The sequence below is a fragment of the Balaenoptera borealis genome (genome assembly GCF_965194805.1).
Source record: "Balaenoptera borealis genome assembly, chromosome: 1".
NCBI lineage: Eukaryota > Metazoa > Chordata > Mammalia > Artiodactyla > Balaenopteridae > Balaenoptera > Balaenoptera borealis.
In genome coordinates this window covers 54,627,286-54,647,000 of record NC_138860.1, presented here as the reverse complement: position 1 = coordinate 54,647,000, position 19,715 = coordinate 54,627,286, and the positions used below count along the sequence as shown (strand labels likewise).

General features: G+C 38.4%; 1 protein-coding gene across 8 annotated transcripts in view; it reads left to right on the top strand.

Annotated features, from left to right (window-relative positions):
* PAPPA2 (pappalysin 2) overlaps nucleotides 1-19,715 on the top strand; it is a 432,894-nt gene that overhangs the window by 30,377 nt on the left and 382,802 nt on the right. The gene's annotated exons all lie outside the window — the stretch shown is intronic.

The window sequence follows — 19,715 nt, the reverse complement described above, 5'->3', positions numbered from 1 at the left end:
CACCGAGAATTAACTTGAGCTAACTTCTCACCTTGCCCCATGTGGACATCTGTTTCCATCTATTTCCTCTGCTTACCAGTGGCCCCAATGAATAAGGGGTAAGAATTCTCACTCCTGTCCTCCCTTCAGTGGACAGCTGTATAGAACAGTCCCCTTTCTTTAGTTTCCTAATGAAGATGTCTCAACATCCATGCTTTTCACCTGCCCCTTCTAGACCTGAAAGCAGGAGAGACAAACCAGAGCAACATGTTCTAGATCCAGGGGAGAGGAGAGTGATCAGGATGGAGAGAGTCAAGAGAAATGAGGCTGGCTCTAGGCTACATGGAACACTCGGAGGGAAGGAAAATAGAACTGAATTGAGGAAAGAATGCTTTCCTGACGGAAGACTTAATGTTCCTGATGGCAACAAAACAGAAAATCCAGAGAAATATTCAACCCCTAATGAAAATGGCTCAGAAGCAACAAAAAATGTGAAATGAAAACACAACCATTTTTAAAACAGCACAACAATTCCAAGAATACTTTGTGCTTATCAGCTTTGCGCCAGCCTTCCTCATGTGGTGTCTCCTCTAATCTTGGCTGGATCTGATTTCTAATCTGGAGACCACTGTTTTGGGTCAGTGAATTTAAAAAAAATTAAAATTCTTTTTTTTTTTTTTTTTTTTAGTGTTGGGCTGAAAGAGAGGAAGAGCTGGTCCCTTGGTTTCACTCCAAGTCCCCAGTGGCTTCTTTGGTCAAAAAGCACACCCTCAGAATGTGAGGGCGCTATTGATTATGGATCCTGAGTTCGTCTTCTCTAACTTTTACAGATAGTTGGCGATACCTGGTGACTGTGCCTCTTTGGATGGGGTTTATGCCTAAGCTAAGAAGAACATAGGAAGGGAGGTGTTTGTTACTTGGCACAAGAAGAAGCTGTGTGGGGCAGTGAAGAATGGGCAAAGCTTAGGAGAGCAGGATTGTGCATGGTTCTGACCTTGCTTGGTTTGGGTTTGAGGGATTTGAGGTGCTTCCCCCAAAGGGATGAGGAGCTCAAGCAAGGTTCTGGGAGACTTATTTCCCTCTAAGCCAATTAGATTTTCATTCCTAACTTTCATTTGCCCTGTCTTTTAAGACCCAGTTCAAGATAGCCTACCTCTGGAAAGCCTTCTCCAGAAACCTCTGCTCGTGTGTGTGTGTGTGTGTGTGTGTGTTTTAATTTAAAGCCTTTTAAAAATTATAACATAAAACACAAATACAGAAAACCAAAACAACAAACTCAGGGCTTAGTGGATTGTTAAGGCAAGCACCTACTTACCCATCACCCAGATAAAGAAAGAGCACCTTGTCAGCCATGTCAGAAGCCCTCCAAGGGCCCTGTCCTGGACCTCCCTGCCCCTGAAAGTAACCATTATACCGACTTCTACAGAAATCACTTTCTTCTATTTTTTTTTAAGGTGGGGCGCTGGTTACTACCAAAGTGGCATCTCTAAACACTATAGTTGAGTTTTGTCCATTTTGAAAAACTTTGATATGTCTTTTAAATCTCTTTAAACCTACAGTTCTCCCTTCCAAACTTTTCTCTTCCCTACAAGTGATCTGTTGAAGAACCCAGGTCATTTGACCTGTAGATCCTGCGATCTGTTTGTTTTAATTGCATACTCCTGATGCAGTTCAGCAGGTTCCTCTGTCCTCTGTATTTCCTGCAAAATGGCAGCTGGATTTAGAGGCTTGAAACTCAAGGTCAATCACTTAGGCAAGATGATGGGTGAGCCATTAGGAAGCATATAATGACTAGTTGTCTCTCTCTGTTACTTAAGCGTATATTGATGCTCAATGCCTAGATCCATCAATTTATTGTGAACTGCAGAATATTATAATTTTATTATTTTATTTATTAGAATATTTCTATAAAAAGACACTTTTCCTCATCTATTATTTGTTTAATCAGTGGTATAATTCAGATAGGAAAGTCAAAGTAAATGCTCCATTCTTTTCTTTACCAGTTGTCAAAATAATGAATGTTTCCTATCATCCTACAAAGATGTCTTTTTATTTTAATTATCATGGACTTGTGTATCCATGTATTCATACATGTATTCAACATATTGGATAGGTTTCAAGCAATTATAATAATTATCTTTATTTTCAATTCATCCCATCTTTGGCCAGTGAGAGCCTCTTCCATTGGCACTAGAATCCTTTGATATGACCCTAGTAGTCTTTGATGGCTTCCTTACTATTTGATATAACAAGATATTCTAGGCTCATCTTGTGCATTTTCTGCCCCAGACCTGGAATCTGCCATTTCTTCAAGAATCCCTTGTTTCTTTCAGTAGGCAATGGTATTTCAAAGCCACAACCCAGGTACAAAGTTTGTTCATTACTACTGGGTTGATTATTGTTTCTAGACCTTTTCAGTGGATGGAATGAGGAAATATCCATATATTTTTAAAGATAAAACACCTCATGAGTTCATTTTGATACTTTCAGTTCAAATTTGGTACTATAGGTTTTTTTTACATGCACAACAGTCTCAGAACAACAATACTAGTACTAATGCCACCAATATGATTACTGAGTTACATTTTTTAATTTGTTCTCTGCATTTGCTTCCATCTTTATATGTGAGTGTTTTATTTTTTAATTTTTAAAATAGATTTTATTTTCTCGAGCAGTTTTTAAGTTCACAGCAAAATTGAGCAGAAGGTACAGGGATTTCCCATTAACCTTCTGCCCCCACTTACACACAGACTTTCCCACTACCTATATTCTCTACCAGAGTGGTACAGTCGTTAAAATTGGTGAATGTACGTTGACATATCATTATCACTCAAAGTTCGTAGTTTACATTAGAGTTTATTCTTGGTTATGTATATTGTATGGATGTGGACAAATGCATAATGACATGTATTCCCTATTATAATATCATACTGAGTAGTTTCATTGCGCTAAAAATCCTCTGTGTTCTGCCTATTCATCCCTCTTCCCCCTCACCCAATCTTTTTACTGCCTTCAAAGTTTTGTCTTTTCCAGAATTTATATGGTTGCAATCATATATTATGTAGCCTTTTTGGATTGGCTTCTTTAACTTAGCAATGTGCATTTGTTTCCTCCATGTCTTTTCATGGCTTGGTGGCTCATTTCTTTTTAGCTCTGAATAATATTCCATTGTCTAGATGTACCATGGTTTATTTATCCCTTCTCTTACTGAAGGACATCTTAACTACTTCCAAGTTTTGTCAGTTATGAATAAAGCTGCTATGAACATCTGTATATAGGTTGTTTGTGTGGACATAAGTTTTCAACTCCTTTTGGTAAATACCAAGAATCATGATTGCTGGATCATACGGTAAGAGTATGGTTAGTTTTGTAAGGAACTGCTAACCTGTCTTCCAAAATGGCTATATCATTTTACATTCCTATCAGCAATGAATGAGAGTTCCTGTTGCTCCATATCCTTGTCAGCATTTGATGTTGTAAGTGTTTTGGATTTTGGCCATTCTCGTAGGTGTATAGTGGTATCTTATTGTTGTTTTAATTTCCAGTTTCCTAATGACATACCATGTTGAGCAAATTTTCATATGCTTATTTGCCATTTGTATATCTTCCTTTGGTTAGATGTCTGTTCAGGTCTTTTGCCCATTTTCTAACCTCATTGTATTTTACCTACTTTTGAGTGTGCCATACTTAGAATTAGGGTGACAGGCAGGTGGGTCATTCAGCATGAGCCTCAGATGTATCCACTATGGATTTCTGATGTTTGATGAATTGGTAGAACAGATACGTAGAAGGCTATTTGCATGAAATGTTTCCTGGAGGTGAATCCATCAGGGGCAGTTCTGAAGACAGTAAAATGTATATTACTCCTATGTCTGATTACTATAGATGTGGTTGGCTATAGATAAAAACTAAAAGAATGATTTCACTAAAAACTATGTCCAGTAGTAAGGATAGGCTAGGTAATGATGCATGTTGCAGAAACAATCAAGTGTGGAATCCCAGTGGCTTGATAGCACAATAGTTTACTTATTTCTCATTCCACATGTTCAGTGCAAGTTGGTGGGGGCTTCATTACCTCAGTCATTGGGAACCCAGATTGATAGAGGCTCTATCATTTTAAGTTTGTACTGTCAAGAACACATGACCTTCTTTGTTAGAGGGACAGACTCATGGAGGGTTCCATGTTGGCTTTTCTACATTCAGGCCTGGAAATGACACACATCCTTTCTATTCATAGTCCATTGACCAGCACTAGTCACATGGCTGCCTAACTGCAAGAGGACTGGAAAATATGGGAAATCAGCTGGAATGCTTGGTGAATTCCACTATTTCTGCCATACTCTGTTAGCCATTGTGGACTCAATGGGGCTGATGGAAATGCCCACTTGAGACTTGGAGACAGAGTCCAGCAGGAAATTGTGGTACCCAGTGGGATTAGAAAGGATGCTCAGCAGGAGACTTCAGGGAATAGAGGGAAACGAAGACATCTAGTTCCTATCCAAGGCTCACACACTTATTGCAAGCTCCATAATTGTTTTATTGCTTCACATAAAAGCTGCAATTACCAGTTCTTTTAATTTGCATAGTACAAAAATGAGAGGAAGCTGCTACCAGAAAATGTGATAGTTTTCAAACCTGAGCTGTGAAATAAGCCATAGGAATAGGAACAACTTGGTAACTTCACCATGGCCCTTAAAGTACTTGCACTTTCAAGCCCCAGGAATTTATTTTTTCCATTTTTAAAATTGTGCTAAAATACACATAATATAAAATTTATCATCATAACTATTTTTAGGTATATAGTTAAGTGGTATTAAATAATTTCATAATGTTGTGCAACCATAACTACCATGTAACTCCATAAGTCTTTCATCTTGTAAAACTGAAACTCCATACCCATTAAACAATACCTCCCCATACCTCTCTCACCCCAAGTTCCTGGCAACCACCATTCTACTTCCTGATCTCTCTGATTTTGACTACACTATGCTAAGTACCTCACATAAATGGAATCATAAAGTATTTGTCTTTTTTTGTTACTGGCTTATTTCACTTAGCATAATGTCCTCAAGGTTCATCCATGTAGGATATGTAGATTTTTCTTTCTTTTTAAGGTTGAACAATATTCCATTGTACATTTATACCACATTTTGCTTACCCATTCATCTGTTAATGGATACTTGGGTTGCTTCCATGTTTTAGCTATTGTGAATAATGCTGCTATGAACATGAGTATACATATATCACTTTGAGACCCTGCTTTCAATACTTTTGGGCATATACTCCAAAGAGGAATTGCTGGATCATATGGAAATTCCATTTTTAAATTTTTGAGGAAATGCCATACTGTTTTCCACAGAGGCTACATCATTTTACATTACCAATAGTGCACAAGAGTTCTAATTTCCCCACATTCTCACCAACACCTATTTTCTGTTTTTATTTTATTTTTTAATAGTAGCCATCCTAATGGGTGTGAGGTGGCATCTCATTTTAGTTTTGATTTACATTTCCCTAAATATTAGTGACGTTGAACATCTTTTTGTGTGCTTATTGTCCATTTATTTATTTTCTCTAGAGAAATATCTACTCAAGTCCTTTGCTCATTTTTAAATCAGGTTGTTTATTTTCATGTTGCTGAATTTAGGAGCTTTCTATATATTCTGAATATTAATCCCTTATCAGATAAGTGATTTATAAATATTTTCTTCCATTCTGTGGGTTACCTTTTTACTCTTGATATCATCTAGTGATGCACAAAATTTAAAAATTTTACAAAGTCTGATTTGTCTATTTTTTCCTTGGCTGCTTGTGCCTTTCAAGTCATATTCAAGAAATCATTGTCAAATCCAATGTCATGAAGTTTTTGTCCTATTTTTTTTCCTAAGGATTTTATAGTTTTAGCTCTTACAATATGTCTTTGATCCACTTTGGGTTAATTTTTGTATATGGTATTAGCTAAGGATCTAATTTCATTTTTTTGCATGTAGGTATCTAGTTTTCCCAAGATTATTTGTTGAAAAGACTGTCCTTTCCTCATTGAATGATGCTGGTTACCCTGTCAAAAATCATTTGGCCATATATGCAAGGGTTTATTTCTGGGCTCCCTTCTATCCATTGTTGTATATGTCTGTTTTTATGCCAGTACCACATCGTTTTGATTACTGGAGCTTGGTAGTAAGTTTTAAAATTAGGAAGTGTGAGTCCTTCAGTTTCGTTATTCCTTTTCAAGATTGTTCTGGTATTCTTGGTCCCCTGAGATTCCAAATGAATTTTAGGATGAATTTTTCTCTTTTTGCAAAAGAATATCATTGGGATTTTGATAGGGATTGCATTGAATCTGTATCTTGCTTCGGGTCATATTGACATTTGAACAATATAAAGTCTTTCAAGGTATGAACATGGGATATGTTTCCATTTATTTATGTCTTTTAAATTTTCTTTCAGCAATGTTTTGTCATTGTACAACTCTTTTACCTCCTTGGTTTAGGCACTTCCTAAGTATTTTGTCCTTTTTGATGCTATTGTGAATAGAATTGTTTTTGTAATTTCTTTTTCAGGTTGTTTATTTTTCATGTATAGAAAGGCAACTGATTTTTATGAGTTGACTTTGCTTCTGCTACTTTATTGAATTAATTTATTAGTTCTAGCAGTTTTTTTTTTTGTGGTGTGTGAAATCTTTAGAGCTTTTTACACGTAAGATCACATTATCTGCAAATGGAGATAATTTTACTTCTTCCTTTCTGGTTTGGATGCCTTTTATTTCTTTTTCTTCCTAATTGTTCTGGCTAGAACTTTCAGTACTATGTTGAATAAAAGTGGTGAAAGCAGGCATCTTTGCCTTGTTCTTTATTTTAGAGGAAATGCTTTCAGTGTTTTACCATTGAGTATGATGTTTACTGTGGATTTTTCATATGTGGCTTTTATTATGATGAGATAGTTTTCATGTATTCCTATGTTTTGAGTGTTTTTTATCATGAAAGGGTGCTGAATTTTGTCAGATGCTTTGGCTGCATCAGTTGAGATGATCATGTGATTTTTTCCCCCCTGCATTCTGTTGATGTGGTGTATTACATTAATCAGTTTATGTATGTTGAATCATCCTTGTATTCCAGGAACAAATCCCATTTGGTCATGGTGTATAATCCTTTAACATGCTGATGAATTCGGTGGCTGGTATTTTGTGGAGGATTTTTGCATCATTGTTGGTAAGAGATATTGGTCTGTAGTTTCCTTTTCTTGTAGTGTCTTTGCCTGGCTTTGGTATCAGGGTAATGCTGGCTTCACAGAATGATTTTAAAAGTGTCCACTTGTCTTAAACTTTTTGGAAAAGTTTGAGAGAGATCGATGTTAGTTCTTTAAATATTTGGCAGAATTCATCAGTGAAGACATCAGGTCCAGGGCTTTTCTTTTCTGGGAGAATTTTGATTACTGATTCAAAATCCTTATTAGGAATAGGTCTATTAAGGTTTTCTGTTTCTTCATGATTTAGTCTTGATAGGTTTTATGTTTCTAAGAATTCATCCATTTCATCTAGGTTATCCAATTTGTTGGTGTATAATTGATCATAGTATTCTTGTACAATCTTTTTTATTTCTGTAGAATCGGTAGTAATCTTCCCACTTTCATTTCTGATTTTAGCAATTTGAATATTTCCTCTTTTTTTTTTCTTAGTCCATCTAGGTAAAGTTTTGTCAATTGTGTTGATCTTTTCAAAGAACCAGTTTTGGTTTCATTGTTTTTCTCTATTATTTTTCTGTTCTCTGTTTTGTTGATCTCTGCTCTAGTCTCTATTATTTCCTTCCTTCTGCTAGCTTTGGGTTTAGTTTGTTCTTTTATTAGTTCTTTAAGTTGTAAAGTTCAGTTGTTGATTTGAGATCTCTTTTGTTTTTTAATGTAAGCATTTATAACTATAAATTTCCCCTTAGTACTGCTTTTGCTGTGTCACATACATTTTGGTATGTTGTATTTCCATTTTCACTCATCTCTAAGATTTTCTAAGTTCCTTGTGATTTTTTCTTTGATTCACTGGTTATTTAAGAGTGTGCTATTTAGTTTCCAAAGATTTACAAATTTTCTAGTTTTACTTCTGTTATTGATTTCTAACTTCATCTTGTTGTGGTCAGAGAAGATACTTTTTTGACATCTGTCTTTTAAAATCTATTAAGGCTTAATTTGTGGCCTAATATATGGTCTATCCTGGCAAATGCCCCAAGTACACTTGAGAAGAATGTGTATGCTATTGTTTTGAGTAGAATGTTCTGTATATATCTGTTACATTTAGTTGGTTAACTGTGTTGTTTAAGTCCTCTATTTCCTTACTTACCTTCTGTCTGGTTGTTCTATTCATTATTGAGAATGGGATATAGAAATCTACAACTGTTATTGTAAAACTATGTATTTCTCCCTTCAGTTCTGTCAGTTTTGCTTCCTGTATTTTTATGGTCATTAGGTGCATACCTGTTTACAATTATTATATCTCCTTGCTTTGTTGAACCTTTTATTAATATATAATGCACTATTTTGTCTCTTGTAACTTTAAAAACAATTTAAAGTCTATTTTGTCTGATATTATTATAGCCACCTCTGTTCTCTTTTGGTTACTATTTCCATGGAACATCTTTTTCCATCTGTTCACTTTCAATCTCTTTGTGGCTTTGGATCTAACATGAGTCTCTTGTAGACAGCATATAGTTGGATCATATTTTTAAATCCATTCTGCCAACCTCTGTCTTTTTGTTAGAGAGTTTAATCTATTTACATTTAAGTAATTACTGATAAGTATGTACTTACTTCTGTCATTTTAGTATTTATTCTAAATATGACTTATAGCTTTTTTGTCCATCATTTCCTGCATTACTGGCTTCTTTTGTGTTTAGCTGACTTTTTATAGTGAGACTATTTTTTTTTAATACAAATGAATTTATTTACAAAATAGAAACAGACTCACAGATGTAGAAAACAAACTTATGGTTACCAAAGGGGAAAGAGGAAGGGGGGGATAAATTAGTAGTATGGGATTAACACATACACACTACTATATATAAAACAGATAAACAACAAGGATTTACTGTATAAAACAGGGAACCATATTTAATATCTTGAAATAACCTATAATGGAAAAGACTCTGAAAAAAATATAACTGAATCACTGGGCTGTACACCTGAAACCAACACAATATTGTAAATCAACTACACCTCAAAAAAAAATAGTTTGGGTTCCAATTCTTGTTTCATTCTTTGCTAAATGTATGTAATTATCATTTAAACTTTCTAAGCTGCAGTTTTAAAAAAAATCTGTGAAGTGAGGATGAAATACCACTAATTTCAAAAAATAGTTTTGATGAGGACTTCCCTGGTGGTCCAGTGGTTAAGACTCCACACTTCCAATGCAGGGGGTGTGGGTTTTATCCCTGGTTGGGGAACTAAGATCCCACATGCCACGCAGTATGGCCAAAGAATTTTTAAAAATACATAAAAAGTAGCTTTGATGATTTAATAAAATTATATAGGTAAGGTGATAGCTTCTGACACAATATAATTAATAACCTTAGTAAAGGTATAATCATTATTATTTGATCAATACTATTATAATAGAAGTATAATCCCAATGAAGAACAAATGGCTTAAAAAAAATCCCTAGATATTTACATTCTTTTATGGATCCACAGTATATAGTGAGATATTTAAGCATCTTCCTCGTTTACTTTTGTGTATATTCTGTAGGTATTTTCTTTGTGATTATCATGGTAATAACATTTAACATCCTAAAATTATAACAATATAATTTGAATTTATACTGGCTTAACTTCAATAACATGCAAAATCTCTACTCCTTTAACATCTCTGTCCCCATCCCTTTCAGTTGTTGTTGATATCACAAAATCACATCGTTATACATTGCCCCAAAATATAAACCAATAATTCTTTTAAGTGTATTAGTTTCTTAAATTATGTAAAAAGCAAAGTGTGTAGTTACAAACTAATATTTACAATCATACTAGCTTTTGAACTAATTATTGTTTTTTAAAAAATGTAATACTCTTGTAAGTCATATTTAGAAAAAAAAGTGGGGTTATAAATGACTGTTACAATAATATTAACTTTTATAATTGTCCATCTGTTTACCTTTATTAAGATATTTATTGCTTTATATGGCTTTGTCTAGTTTCCTTTCATTTCACCTTGCAATATTCCCTTGAGCATTTCTTTCAGGGCAAGTCTAGTAGTCACAACGTCCCTCAGCTTTGTTTATCTGGGGATGTCTTAGTTTCTCCTTTACTTTTAAATGACAGTTTTCTGGATATAGGATTTTTAATTGACAGGTTTTTTTTTTTTTCTTTTTTGGAGCTCTCTGGCCTTCAAAGTTTCTGAGAGAAATCTGTTGATAATCTTATTGAGGCTGTCTTGCATAGGAAGTGTCACTTCTCTCTTGCTGATTTCAAGAGTCTTTCTTTGTCTTTGTCTTTGAAAAGTTTTATTCTAAAGTGTCTCTGTGTGGGTCTCTTAGAGTTCACCTTCCTTGGAGTTTGTTGAGTTTCTTTGATGTTTATATTAACGTCTCTCATCAAATTTAGGAAGTTTTCAGCCATTATTTCTTCAAATATTCTCTCTGACCCTTGCTCTCTCTCTTCACTTTCTGGGCTTCTCACAGTGCATATGTTGTTCACTTGGTGGTGTCCCACAAGCTTCTTAGGCTCTGTTAATTTTTAAAAATCTTTTTTCTTTCTGTTCCTCAGACTTAATCATTTCCATTGTCCAGTCTTTAAGTTCATTGATTCTTTCTTTCACATGCTCAAATATGTTTTTGAATCCCTCTAGTGAATTTTTAATTTCAGTTACTGTACTTTTTAGGTCCAGAATTACTTTTTGGTTTCTTTTTTATGTTTTCTATCTCTTTATTGATATTTCTATTTTGTTGATACACCATTTCTTGACTTCCTCCACATATTCCTTTAGGTCTCTGATTTTTCTTTAAGACAGTTGTTTTAAAGTCTTTTGTTAGTAGATCAGGTCTTTTTCAGGGACTGTTTCTGTTGATTTATTAAATTTCCCTTTGAATGGGCTATACTTTCCCATTTTTTGTATGCCTTGTGATTTTTTTTGTGTGTGTTGAAAACTAAACATTTAAATCTAATAATGTGGTTATTCTGGAGATCAGATTCTCCTTCCCTAGAGTTTGCCTTTTTTGCTGTAGTTTTTGTTTATTGTTTTCGATTTTTAAATTGTTGTACACTGTCTTTGTGCCAAGGATAATCCTGAGGTGTAAATTTAGGGTCTTCTCAGGTTTTTTCTGAGCCTGCACCTTTCCCTGAGTGTGCATGGTCATTTTCGAATTTTTCTATATATGCAGTTGCTTTTGAATATCCTAGTCTTTAATGTCTGGCTCCCAAAAGGGGAAAAAGAAAAAAATGAAGAGAAGAAATAAAAGAGCACTAACCCTTTAAATCTGCTGGAAGTCACTTTAGCCAGTGGGGAGGGACTAGTCACAAAGAAGGGAAGTACAAAAATGGCTGCCCATTTCTTTCTCTACATCTCAATGATTATAAGCAGCTATCAGAGACCAGAGCACAGATCCCTGTTATTTCAAGGAGAGGGTTCTTATTGCCCACCCTGACTTGTGCAATCTGTGTGCAGAGAAAAACATGCACAGTTGCCTGCCACAGGGCTAAGGGTGCAGGATGGATAGTTGCGACTGTTTGAAAAGCTGAAATTGACCAAAATTAACCACAATTTACCATCCAAACCTTCCCCTGGAAGTTGCAATCCTCAATAGACTCCAAAGTTCCAAAATGGTTATATCAGACAGATTCTGTCAGTGCAATTATTGTCTAGGTCAGGAGATCGGTTCCTGGTACTTCCTACTCCACGATCTTCTTAGAATCCTTTTCCAAGCCTCAAGATTTTGCACTTGGAAAAAATCATATGTTGTATCAATAAGAGGGTAAAACAAGCAAGATAGAAAATTATGTGTGCAGTACAAACACATCTATGTTAAACAACTGCCATAGAAGCTCAATACAGAAAAAAAATGGAAAGAAAATAAACCAAATGTAAATGCAGTAGTCATCTTTGGTTGGTGGTCTTAAGAGAAATTTCTTTTTATTCTACTTTTCTGTATTTCCATATTTTCTATGTTGAAAATGAAAATAGAATGAATTTACATGGTAAATAAAGTACATAAATTCTATGCTATAAAACTGTTCCTGGGGTATGTGGCTCATTTAAAGCATGTGCAGTAGGCTTCCTGTGGTGAGAAAGCCACACTGTCATTAACTCTGGGCTGGCACAGAGTAGGTGCTCAATAAATATTTGTTGACTGAATGATTGTTTGTGTGTGTGTGTGTGTGTGTGTGTGTGTGTGTTTATGTATGACTTGGCTCACAAATAACAAAACGCCTAGTATAGGTGAAGAGTTTTTAATGGAGTGTTACTGAAAATGAAAAGCCCGGATTCTCCACTCTTGGCCCAGCGTCAGTTGTTACTGGCCTCAGTGCATCCTTACAGAAGGAAAATATACACTGGGGAGAGATGATTGCCTCTTTTAGTAAGCAGCAAGAACCCTGTGTGCTGTCACTTTGTCCTCCTGATACCCAGGAATAGCCCTGGCTAGAGAAGTTCCTGTCATTATGGACCTTCCAGGATGGGAACTGGGAAAAAAATTGCCAGACAAATTTACTTTCTAAAAATCTCACCAGACAAGTTAAATGATTGAAAAAGGTCATCTGGCAATGTCTTGGCTGGGCCAAGAAAATAACTCAACATCTTATATTCCTTTTAATAGAAATTAGCAATTTTGGTGTGTTCTTTTACTTTGTTTTTTGGAGGATGGGAGTGGGAAGTGTTTTTAGGAGGAAGGAAAGAGTCATGGCCATCTGTCCACTTAATTTGGAAAGTCTGAAAAATTGGGGTGGTAAAATGTTAAAAGAGAAGTAGCTGAATTATCTATCTTGAGACATCTAACTGGTACCTATAATGGAAATGGGAAACAGAAATCAAGAGTAATTGCTGGGCTTGCAGAGGGTGCAATTTTCCAATATTAGTAAGGTATTGGATTTTCTGAGTTACTGTACTTATTTGGTGCTGTGACTTTAAAAGGCTATGGTAAGTTTCAGAGCAAAGACTGTTTCATACAGTTTTAATCATTTCTCATCTACCCTAATATCTTTTCTGATGACCAGGCCAGTATCCTTTTAAAAGAGTTAGAGAAGGGAAAATATTGAAAACACATTCTCAAGAAGGCCTCATCTCAGTCTTGCCAACATCTGAGTCCCTTCATGATGTAAAATGTGGTTCAAAAAATATCAGCAAACAATTGTGTCTCATGTCTATAACGTATGTTCCTTGAGAGCAAGGAACTTGCCCGTCTTATTCCCTGCGTCCCAACACCTAGAACGGTGCCAGCACACAGGGGATTCCCAATGCTTATTTGTTGACTGAATATCATTTGTTCTCTGCCATATTCATGGTTCTGAGAATCTAAGAGCTGAAGCCCAAGTCTCCACCATAATAAGGAAAACAGATGATGACTGTCATTGTTTCCTAAAACCAGCAATCTGGCCTCCAGGTGACATGCTTTATTGTGATGGGATGTGACAAAGATGGAATCTGAGTGGGCCAGGTCAGTAGCAAGAGAGTATGGAGGCCATTGGCTTTGTCTGAGGAGATCCCCAAAGTGGCTATTGGGATGGGTATCAGGGTGTTAATGAGTAGTCTCTTATAGCTATGGCAGGGAAGTATCAGAGATTCTCATTCCACTGGCAACAAGTTAGAAACCAGAGCAGCCAGTTAGATATGGAAGACAAGAACTGGAAATCAGAAATTTCGTGGTTCAGATGAATTTCAATGACTGTTTTTAATGGAATAGTCCTGTGCATTCTGGATGACAGTGTGGGGAAAATTTACTGGCACCATGTGGCTTCTGTGCCCATGCTAGCCAGAATGAGCATCTGTGTTACTCTTCAGGATGGAATAGTCCTCCTGTCCTTTCCATTTGCAGACTTTCCAGGCATATAGAACTTAATGCGTGGGAAAAAGAAATACTTCTCTACCTTGGGGAGAATAGACTTCCAGTAGGAAATTCTATTCCTCATCCACACCTGAGATTCAGACCTTTCAGAATTATCTGAACACTAGCCTTTGGAAGGAGTTCGCTCTACTCTTGCCTTTGGTAACAAGGACCTTTAGAGATCTTGTTTACAGGAAAGATAAGGAAGTGTTCCCCTGCCCTACAGCCTTAATCCTTGTCCAAGTCCTTGTGCTGACTTCTTCCGGTAACTCTTGTTGGACAAAATATGGTGCCTGGGACAAAGAACTCCTGGAAACCAAAGCATCCTTAAAGTTTGCCAAAACTAATGTGTGGGATTCAGGGACCCTGGAGTGGTTCAAAACAGATGCCTGGTACCTTGGGTACCTTCAGACCACATGGAAGCAGAGCCATAAGCAGAGTGCTATCTTCGGCACCCAGAGCCAGTGAGCTAGTGCTCCTACATGCATGGCCCTAAGTGGGGCTCTGGGCATCCTCCCATATGAAGATTTACCTGTCCCACTCTTATGCTTAGACTCAAGAACTCCCTCCTACCACTATGGTTGCTCAAGATTTGTTCTCGTGGGTATACTGCGAAGCCAGCAAGGCCCTTAACTCTCACTTCAAGGACACTTTTTTTTTTTTTTTAATTTTTATTTATTTATTTATTTTTTATTTATGGCTGTGTTGGGTCTTCGTTTCTGTGCGAGGGCTTTCTCTAGTTGTGGCAAGTGGGGGCCTCTCTTCATCGCGGTGCGCGGGCCTCTCACTGTCGCGGCCTCTCTTGTTGCGGAGCACAGGCTCCAGATGTGCAGGCTCAGTAATTGTGGCTCACGGGCCTAGCTGCTCTGCGGCATGTGGGATCTTCCCAGACCAGGGCTCGAACCCGTGTCCCCTGCATTGGCAGGCAGATTCTCAACCACTGCGCCACCAGGGAAGCCCAAGGGCACTTTTTATTTCAGTTGATCTGTTGGCCCAGTTGTCAGTTTGGGAACCATGGCTGGGCTGACTGTACCAGCATCGTCTGGGAAGATTTTAACAATTACATATTCCTGGATTCTTCCTCAGAGGTTATAATTCTGTATGTATAAGGCGGAAGCCCTGGAATGTGTGTTTTTAGAAAAGACTGATGTGAAACCAGTTTGGAACCAAGTGGTCTATTGCCCCTCCTTTGGCTCATGGGTATTTGCCTGGGGAAAGTTAGAGTCAGGTGCTTTCAGCCCTGTTACCATGTTAGTGTGAGGCACTGGGAACCTCAAAATGCTACTATCAAAATTTGATAAGAACTTTAAGTGGGCCAAAGTCATCCTTAGGCAATCTCAATTCATCCTACCCCCCAACTCTGCCCCGACACTATCCTCTTCCTATTCAGCTTTTCAAGAGAAGCTCCAAGGAAATGCCCTCTCAATCCCATCTAACTGTTCTCAAGAAGAGAGATCAGTTTTGTTGAGAAAGACAGTTTTTGATTCCTTTATTCCTCCCATCAAAATCTCCCCTTCCTGCCCTATCCTTCTTCTCAGGATCTTGGCCCTGTTTTACTTCCTTCTTGTGACTTTGGTTCATGCCAGTATTCCCTTTGACAGGCAAAGTGTTGGGGAATGTGAGTCTAAAATTTTAAAACCATGGCTTTCACAATAAGAAATGGATTTTATACTGTGATTCATTACAAACATACATACCTAAAAAAAAAGTCACACGCAGCATTGTGAACTCTTACTACATATGATACACTCCATTCTCTAATCTATACTATTCTGTTTAATTTTAAAAAGTAGACTGCTTAGATCCACAAAATTATTTTTATGTTCCACTAAGGGGGCTCAACCCATTTTTGAAAAACACTGCTATAAGGATTCTCAGACTGACCTATATCTTAAATATGGGTGTGGAGAGAATGAACAACAGAGAATTCAAGCTGTTAAGAGATGGTCAGCCTAGTTATTTGCTCTTAAAGACATGGGTCAATTGTGTGGATTCAATATGTAGTAGTTATAGCTTATAGGTAATACCTGATGCAACATATCTGGAAACTGCTGGCATGCTAGCCTTGGCTAGGATCTATGGCTGAATATTCTGAGTGGGATCTGTTATTGAAAAGACTGTAAAGGAAAAAGCATATGCCTGCCTGTGGGGCACGAGCCATCAAAGCACTTAATTTTCAACAACAAGAGACTGAGGAATCTTTGTTAAGAATCTATATTGATTTCAAAAGGCATTCCAGTGGACTATATTCTTATATGGCAGATTCCTTTTAAAAACAGTTTGAATGTAACTATCAATAAAGGCTAATGTTTAAGATCACAGACTCAGGAGTCAGATAAACCCTGATTTGGTTCCCAGCTCTGCAACTTAGTAGCTGTGTGCCCTTGGGTAAGTTACTTCACCTCTCTGAGTTGCAGTAAAATGGGGAGAAAAGTAGAATTTACCTACCAATAGGGATATTATGAGGATCAGATGAAGAAGCATAAAGTGTTAGGGAGGGTGCATTACACAGCAACAGTCATAGCCTGACAGTAATTACTTGCATCATGTCAAATGCCAGATGTAGGTTCAGACAGTGGATTTGTTTTTACCTCAGTTAGAATGTGTGGACCTCAGCTTGAGAATGTGTAGACAGGGATTTTATCTAAGCTGTCAGTACTGTGCCACAGTATTCTCGGGCTACTGGTTAGACAGAACAAAGAATGGCCAGCAAGACAGGTCAGGTTTCTCCATGCTCAGTCTGTCAGTCCTGGGCTCAAAGATACGGTGCAGTCTTGCTAAGTTCCTGGTGAAGCCTCTCCAGCCAGGTCCTCATCTAAGACCTATTTATATTACAGTCACCTATTTATGTCATAGGAGTTAAACTCTGCTCTCCCTTTGGTGGAGCTGAATCAAGCTGTATTGAGGTGAGATCTAAGTTATACAAAGCCTTGAGGGCAGACTGGCTGCTTCAGTATCTCCACATTAATTAATGAATGAGGATGTTTCCTCCATGGGAACTTGACAAGAATTCTACTCAACAAACATTTTGGGGGCACCAATAATAATTATTATAGTAATCATATTAGCTAACACCTCTACAGCATTTAGTATGTGTTCTAGAAATCTTTACATGTATTATCTCATTTATTTATCATAGCAACCCACAGGGTAGATACTATTATTATCTCCATTTTGAAGATGAGGAAACTAAGGCACAGAGAAATAAAGTAATTTTCCCAAGGTCACACAGCAAGTAAACTAAAGCACAGAGCCAGATTCTGTGAGAGCATAAAGCAGTGGCATGTGGACTCATGCTTTTCACTTTTTCTTGTGAAGGTTATGGTGGGTGGATGGTGAGGAGTAGCATCTCCGAAATACTCATCAGAGTCAAAAAAAATAGGAAGTGGTGATTCTTTGGCCTTTGCAATTGCAAGATAATCGTACAACAGACTCTGAGCACACCACACTATCAAGCAAGTGTCCCGAAGAAATAGCACCCCTTGACTTAGATATGTCCGGAGGAGGAGAAGTGTTAGACAGGAGGTGATGTTGTTCAAGGTTAGTGGGCTATGAGGACCCTTGGGGATTCTTGTAGGTGTTTGCTGAGTAATTGTAGAGTGGGCTGACTCAGAGAAACATCATGAACACGGGAGTGCCTCTTACGGCCTCTTCATTCCTTGCACTTTTCTCTTTATTGTTGGTCAACCTGTTATTTAGTACCTAGTAAGGTTCAAGCTTCTCTAGAGAAAATCCAAATACCTTGCTTTAACTCTAGGAGTTTCCCTTTTCCAAGCTCTGCGTCAAGAAGCCTCAGCATGCGAGATGAAATACAGTGAGTTGATTTGTAAAATTGACTTCATCGCTTAATTCCCCAAATTTATAGCACATCAGCCTTAAAGCACAGAAAGTTAAAAAAATTTTTTTCTTCTGAAGCCTGGATTTGAAGATTTAGCCTTTGGAAGAGAAATACACAGGGAAGTGCCCATGGCCAGGGGGCCCTCTCCACCTCCTCCTGGCCACAGGGTAGGGTTTCCAGCTGACTGACAACCTTTGAGGCCTCGCACTGAACACTGCTGCTCACTAACTCTTGTTGGAGAGAAGCCAGCTAGGGGAAGAGGGGGTGTGTGTGGAGAGAAGCCTTCTACCCACCCAGTCCTGCTGTCCACACCTCCCTCCCTCGACCATGCCTGTAACTGGGCTTCCTCAGTTCCCAGCTTGGCTTGGCAGTACTGCTCTGAGCACCAGTCTCCAAGAGGTCTGTCTGCTCCCCCCAGCTCCTGGGGCACCCGAGAGGGCAGTGCTGGGTAACTCTCAGGTACACAGACCAGCCCTGGGGTGAAGGCCGCTCCGTGGTTTCTGGGCGGCCAGACCTGAAATGAGTTGGCAGGCCTTAATCCAGTCCTGAGGGACAGGTACCCACATCAGGAAACCACCATCCAAACTGGCCCCTTATTTTGGCAGAATGAACTGAGAGGCTGAGAAGGGAAAAGGAGAATGTAGAATTCCACCCTACCTTAAGGGCAGGCATGTGGTTGGTGGGGAGTGGAGGTGGGCAGGCCTGAAGGACCAGGTGGGGACGGGGACAGGCAGGGGTCACTGTGTAGCCCACGAACTGTCTGCTGGTCAAGCTCTCTTTGTAGACGCTCATGCTGTACCTCTTTCTACCCTCATGAGGGGCACCCAAATGTGACAGAGAATGGATGAAGGACAATATTTTCTTTCTCCAGTGGTAATTGCCTTCCATGACACTGGTTAGGACCTCCTTCTCTCCCTCTCTTCACCTCTCCCTCTGGCTCTTGCCAGGAAGGAAAATCCTACATGCACACCTGGAACCATAGACCAGACGAAAACACTGAAGCCAGTCACCCAACTGTGCACACGTTCTCCAGCTTCCCAGGGTGTCCACACTAAACATCTCTCCCGGACGTACCTACGACTGGGTGTGGGAGAGCGGCCCTTCCTCATCCCCAGCCCCCTCCACACTCCGCAGGACCTTCTCGTCATCTTGCTCTGCCCTTGGTTCCCCCCCCCATCCCCCGTCACCACCCATCCTATTAATGCAGCAGGATTGTGAAAGGGTGGAGGGTTTCTGAAAATAAGTCTGAATCCAAAGTGACGAAGGGGGAAGAGAAGCTTTCTGAATATTGGATTAAGACTGGCTCCAAGAATATTGATATTCCCATAAGAAGGCCGTTAGCTTGCCCACTACTTTAGATCCCCATGAATATTTCATTGGTTGATTTAAGCTCTGAGATTTTTAAAACACACAGACACAGACACAGACAAAGCACCTTTTCAGCAGCAGGGCCATCATCCCCTCCTCCTGTGCCTGGGGCTCAGACACAGCGCTGGGGTGATGCCATGCGGCAGTTCTGAGACAGAGTTGTCCATCCACCTCGCAGGGATCTAAATTTGTATCTAACCAGGGACATCTCCTAGTGTGGCCAGGGAAGGGTATCCAGAAGACAAACAGTGGTTTAACACGCATTTGTGACTCATTGAGGAAGCCGATTTCCCTAGCTACCCATTGCTGAGGGGGACCAGTTGTCAGATTAGCTTATTGTCTGCAACTGAGTTAATAAAGGGGGCAAATCAGTTTTAATTATAACATTTGGCTTTAAAGGAAAAATTGAGGCTATGATTTGTATTGCTCTGACCCTGGACAAGAATGGATATTCTTTTTTTTTTTTTTTTAAAGGAATGCAAGCCTTGTTTATTTATTTATTTATTTATTTATTTATGGCTG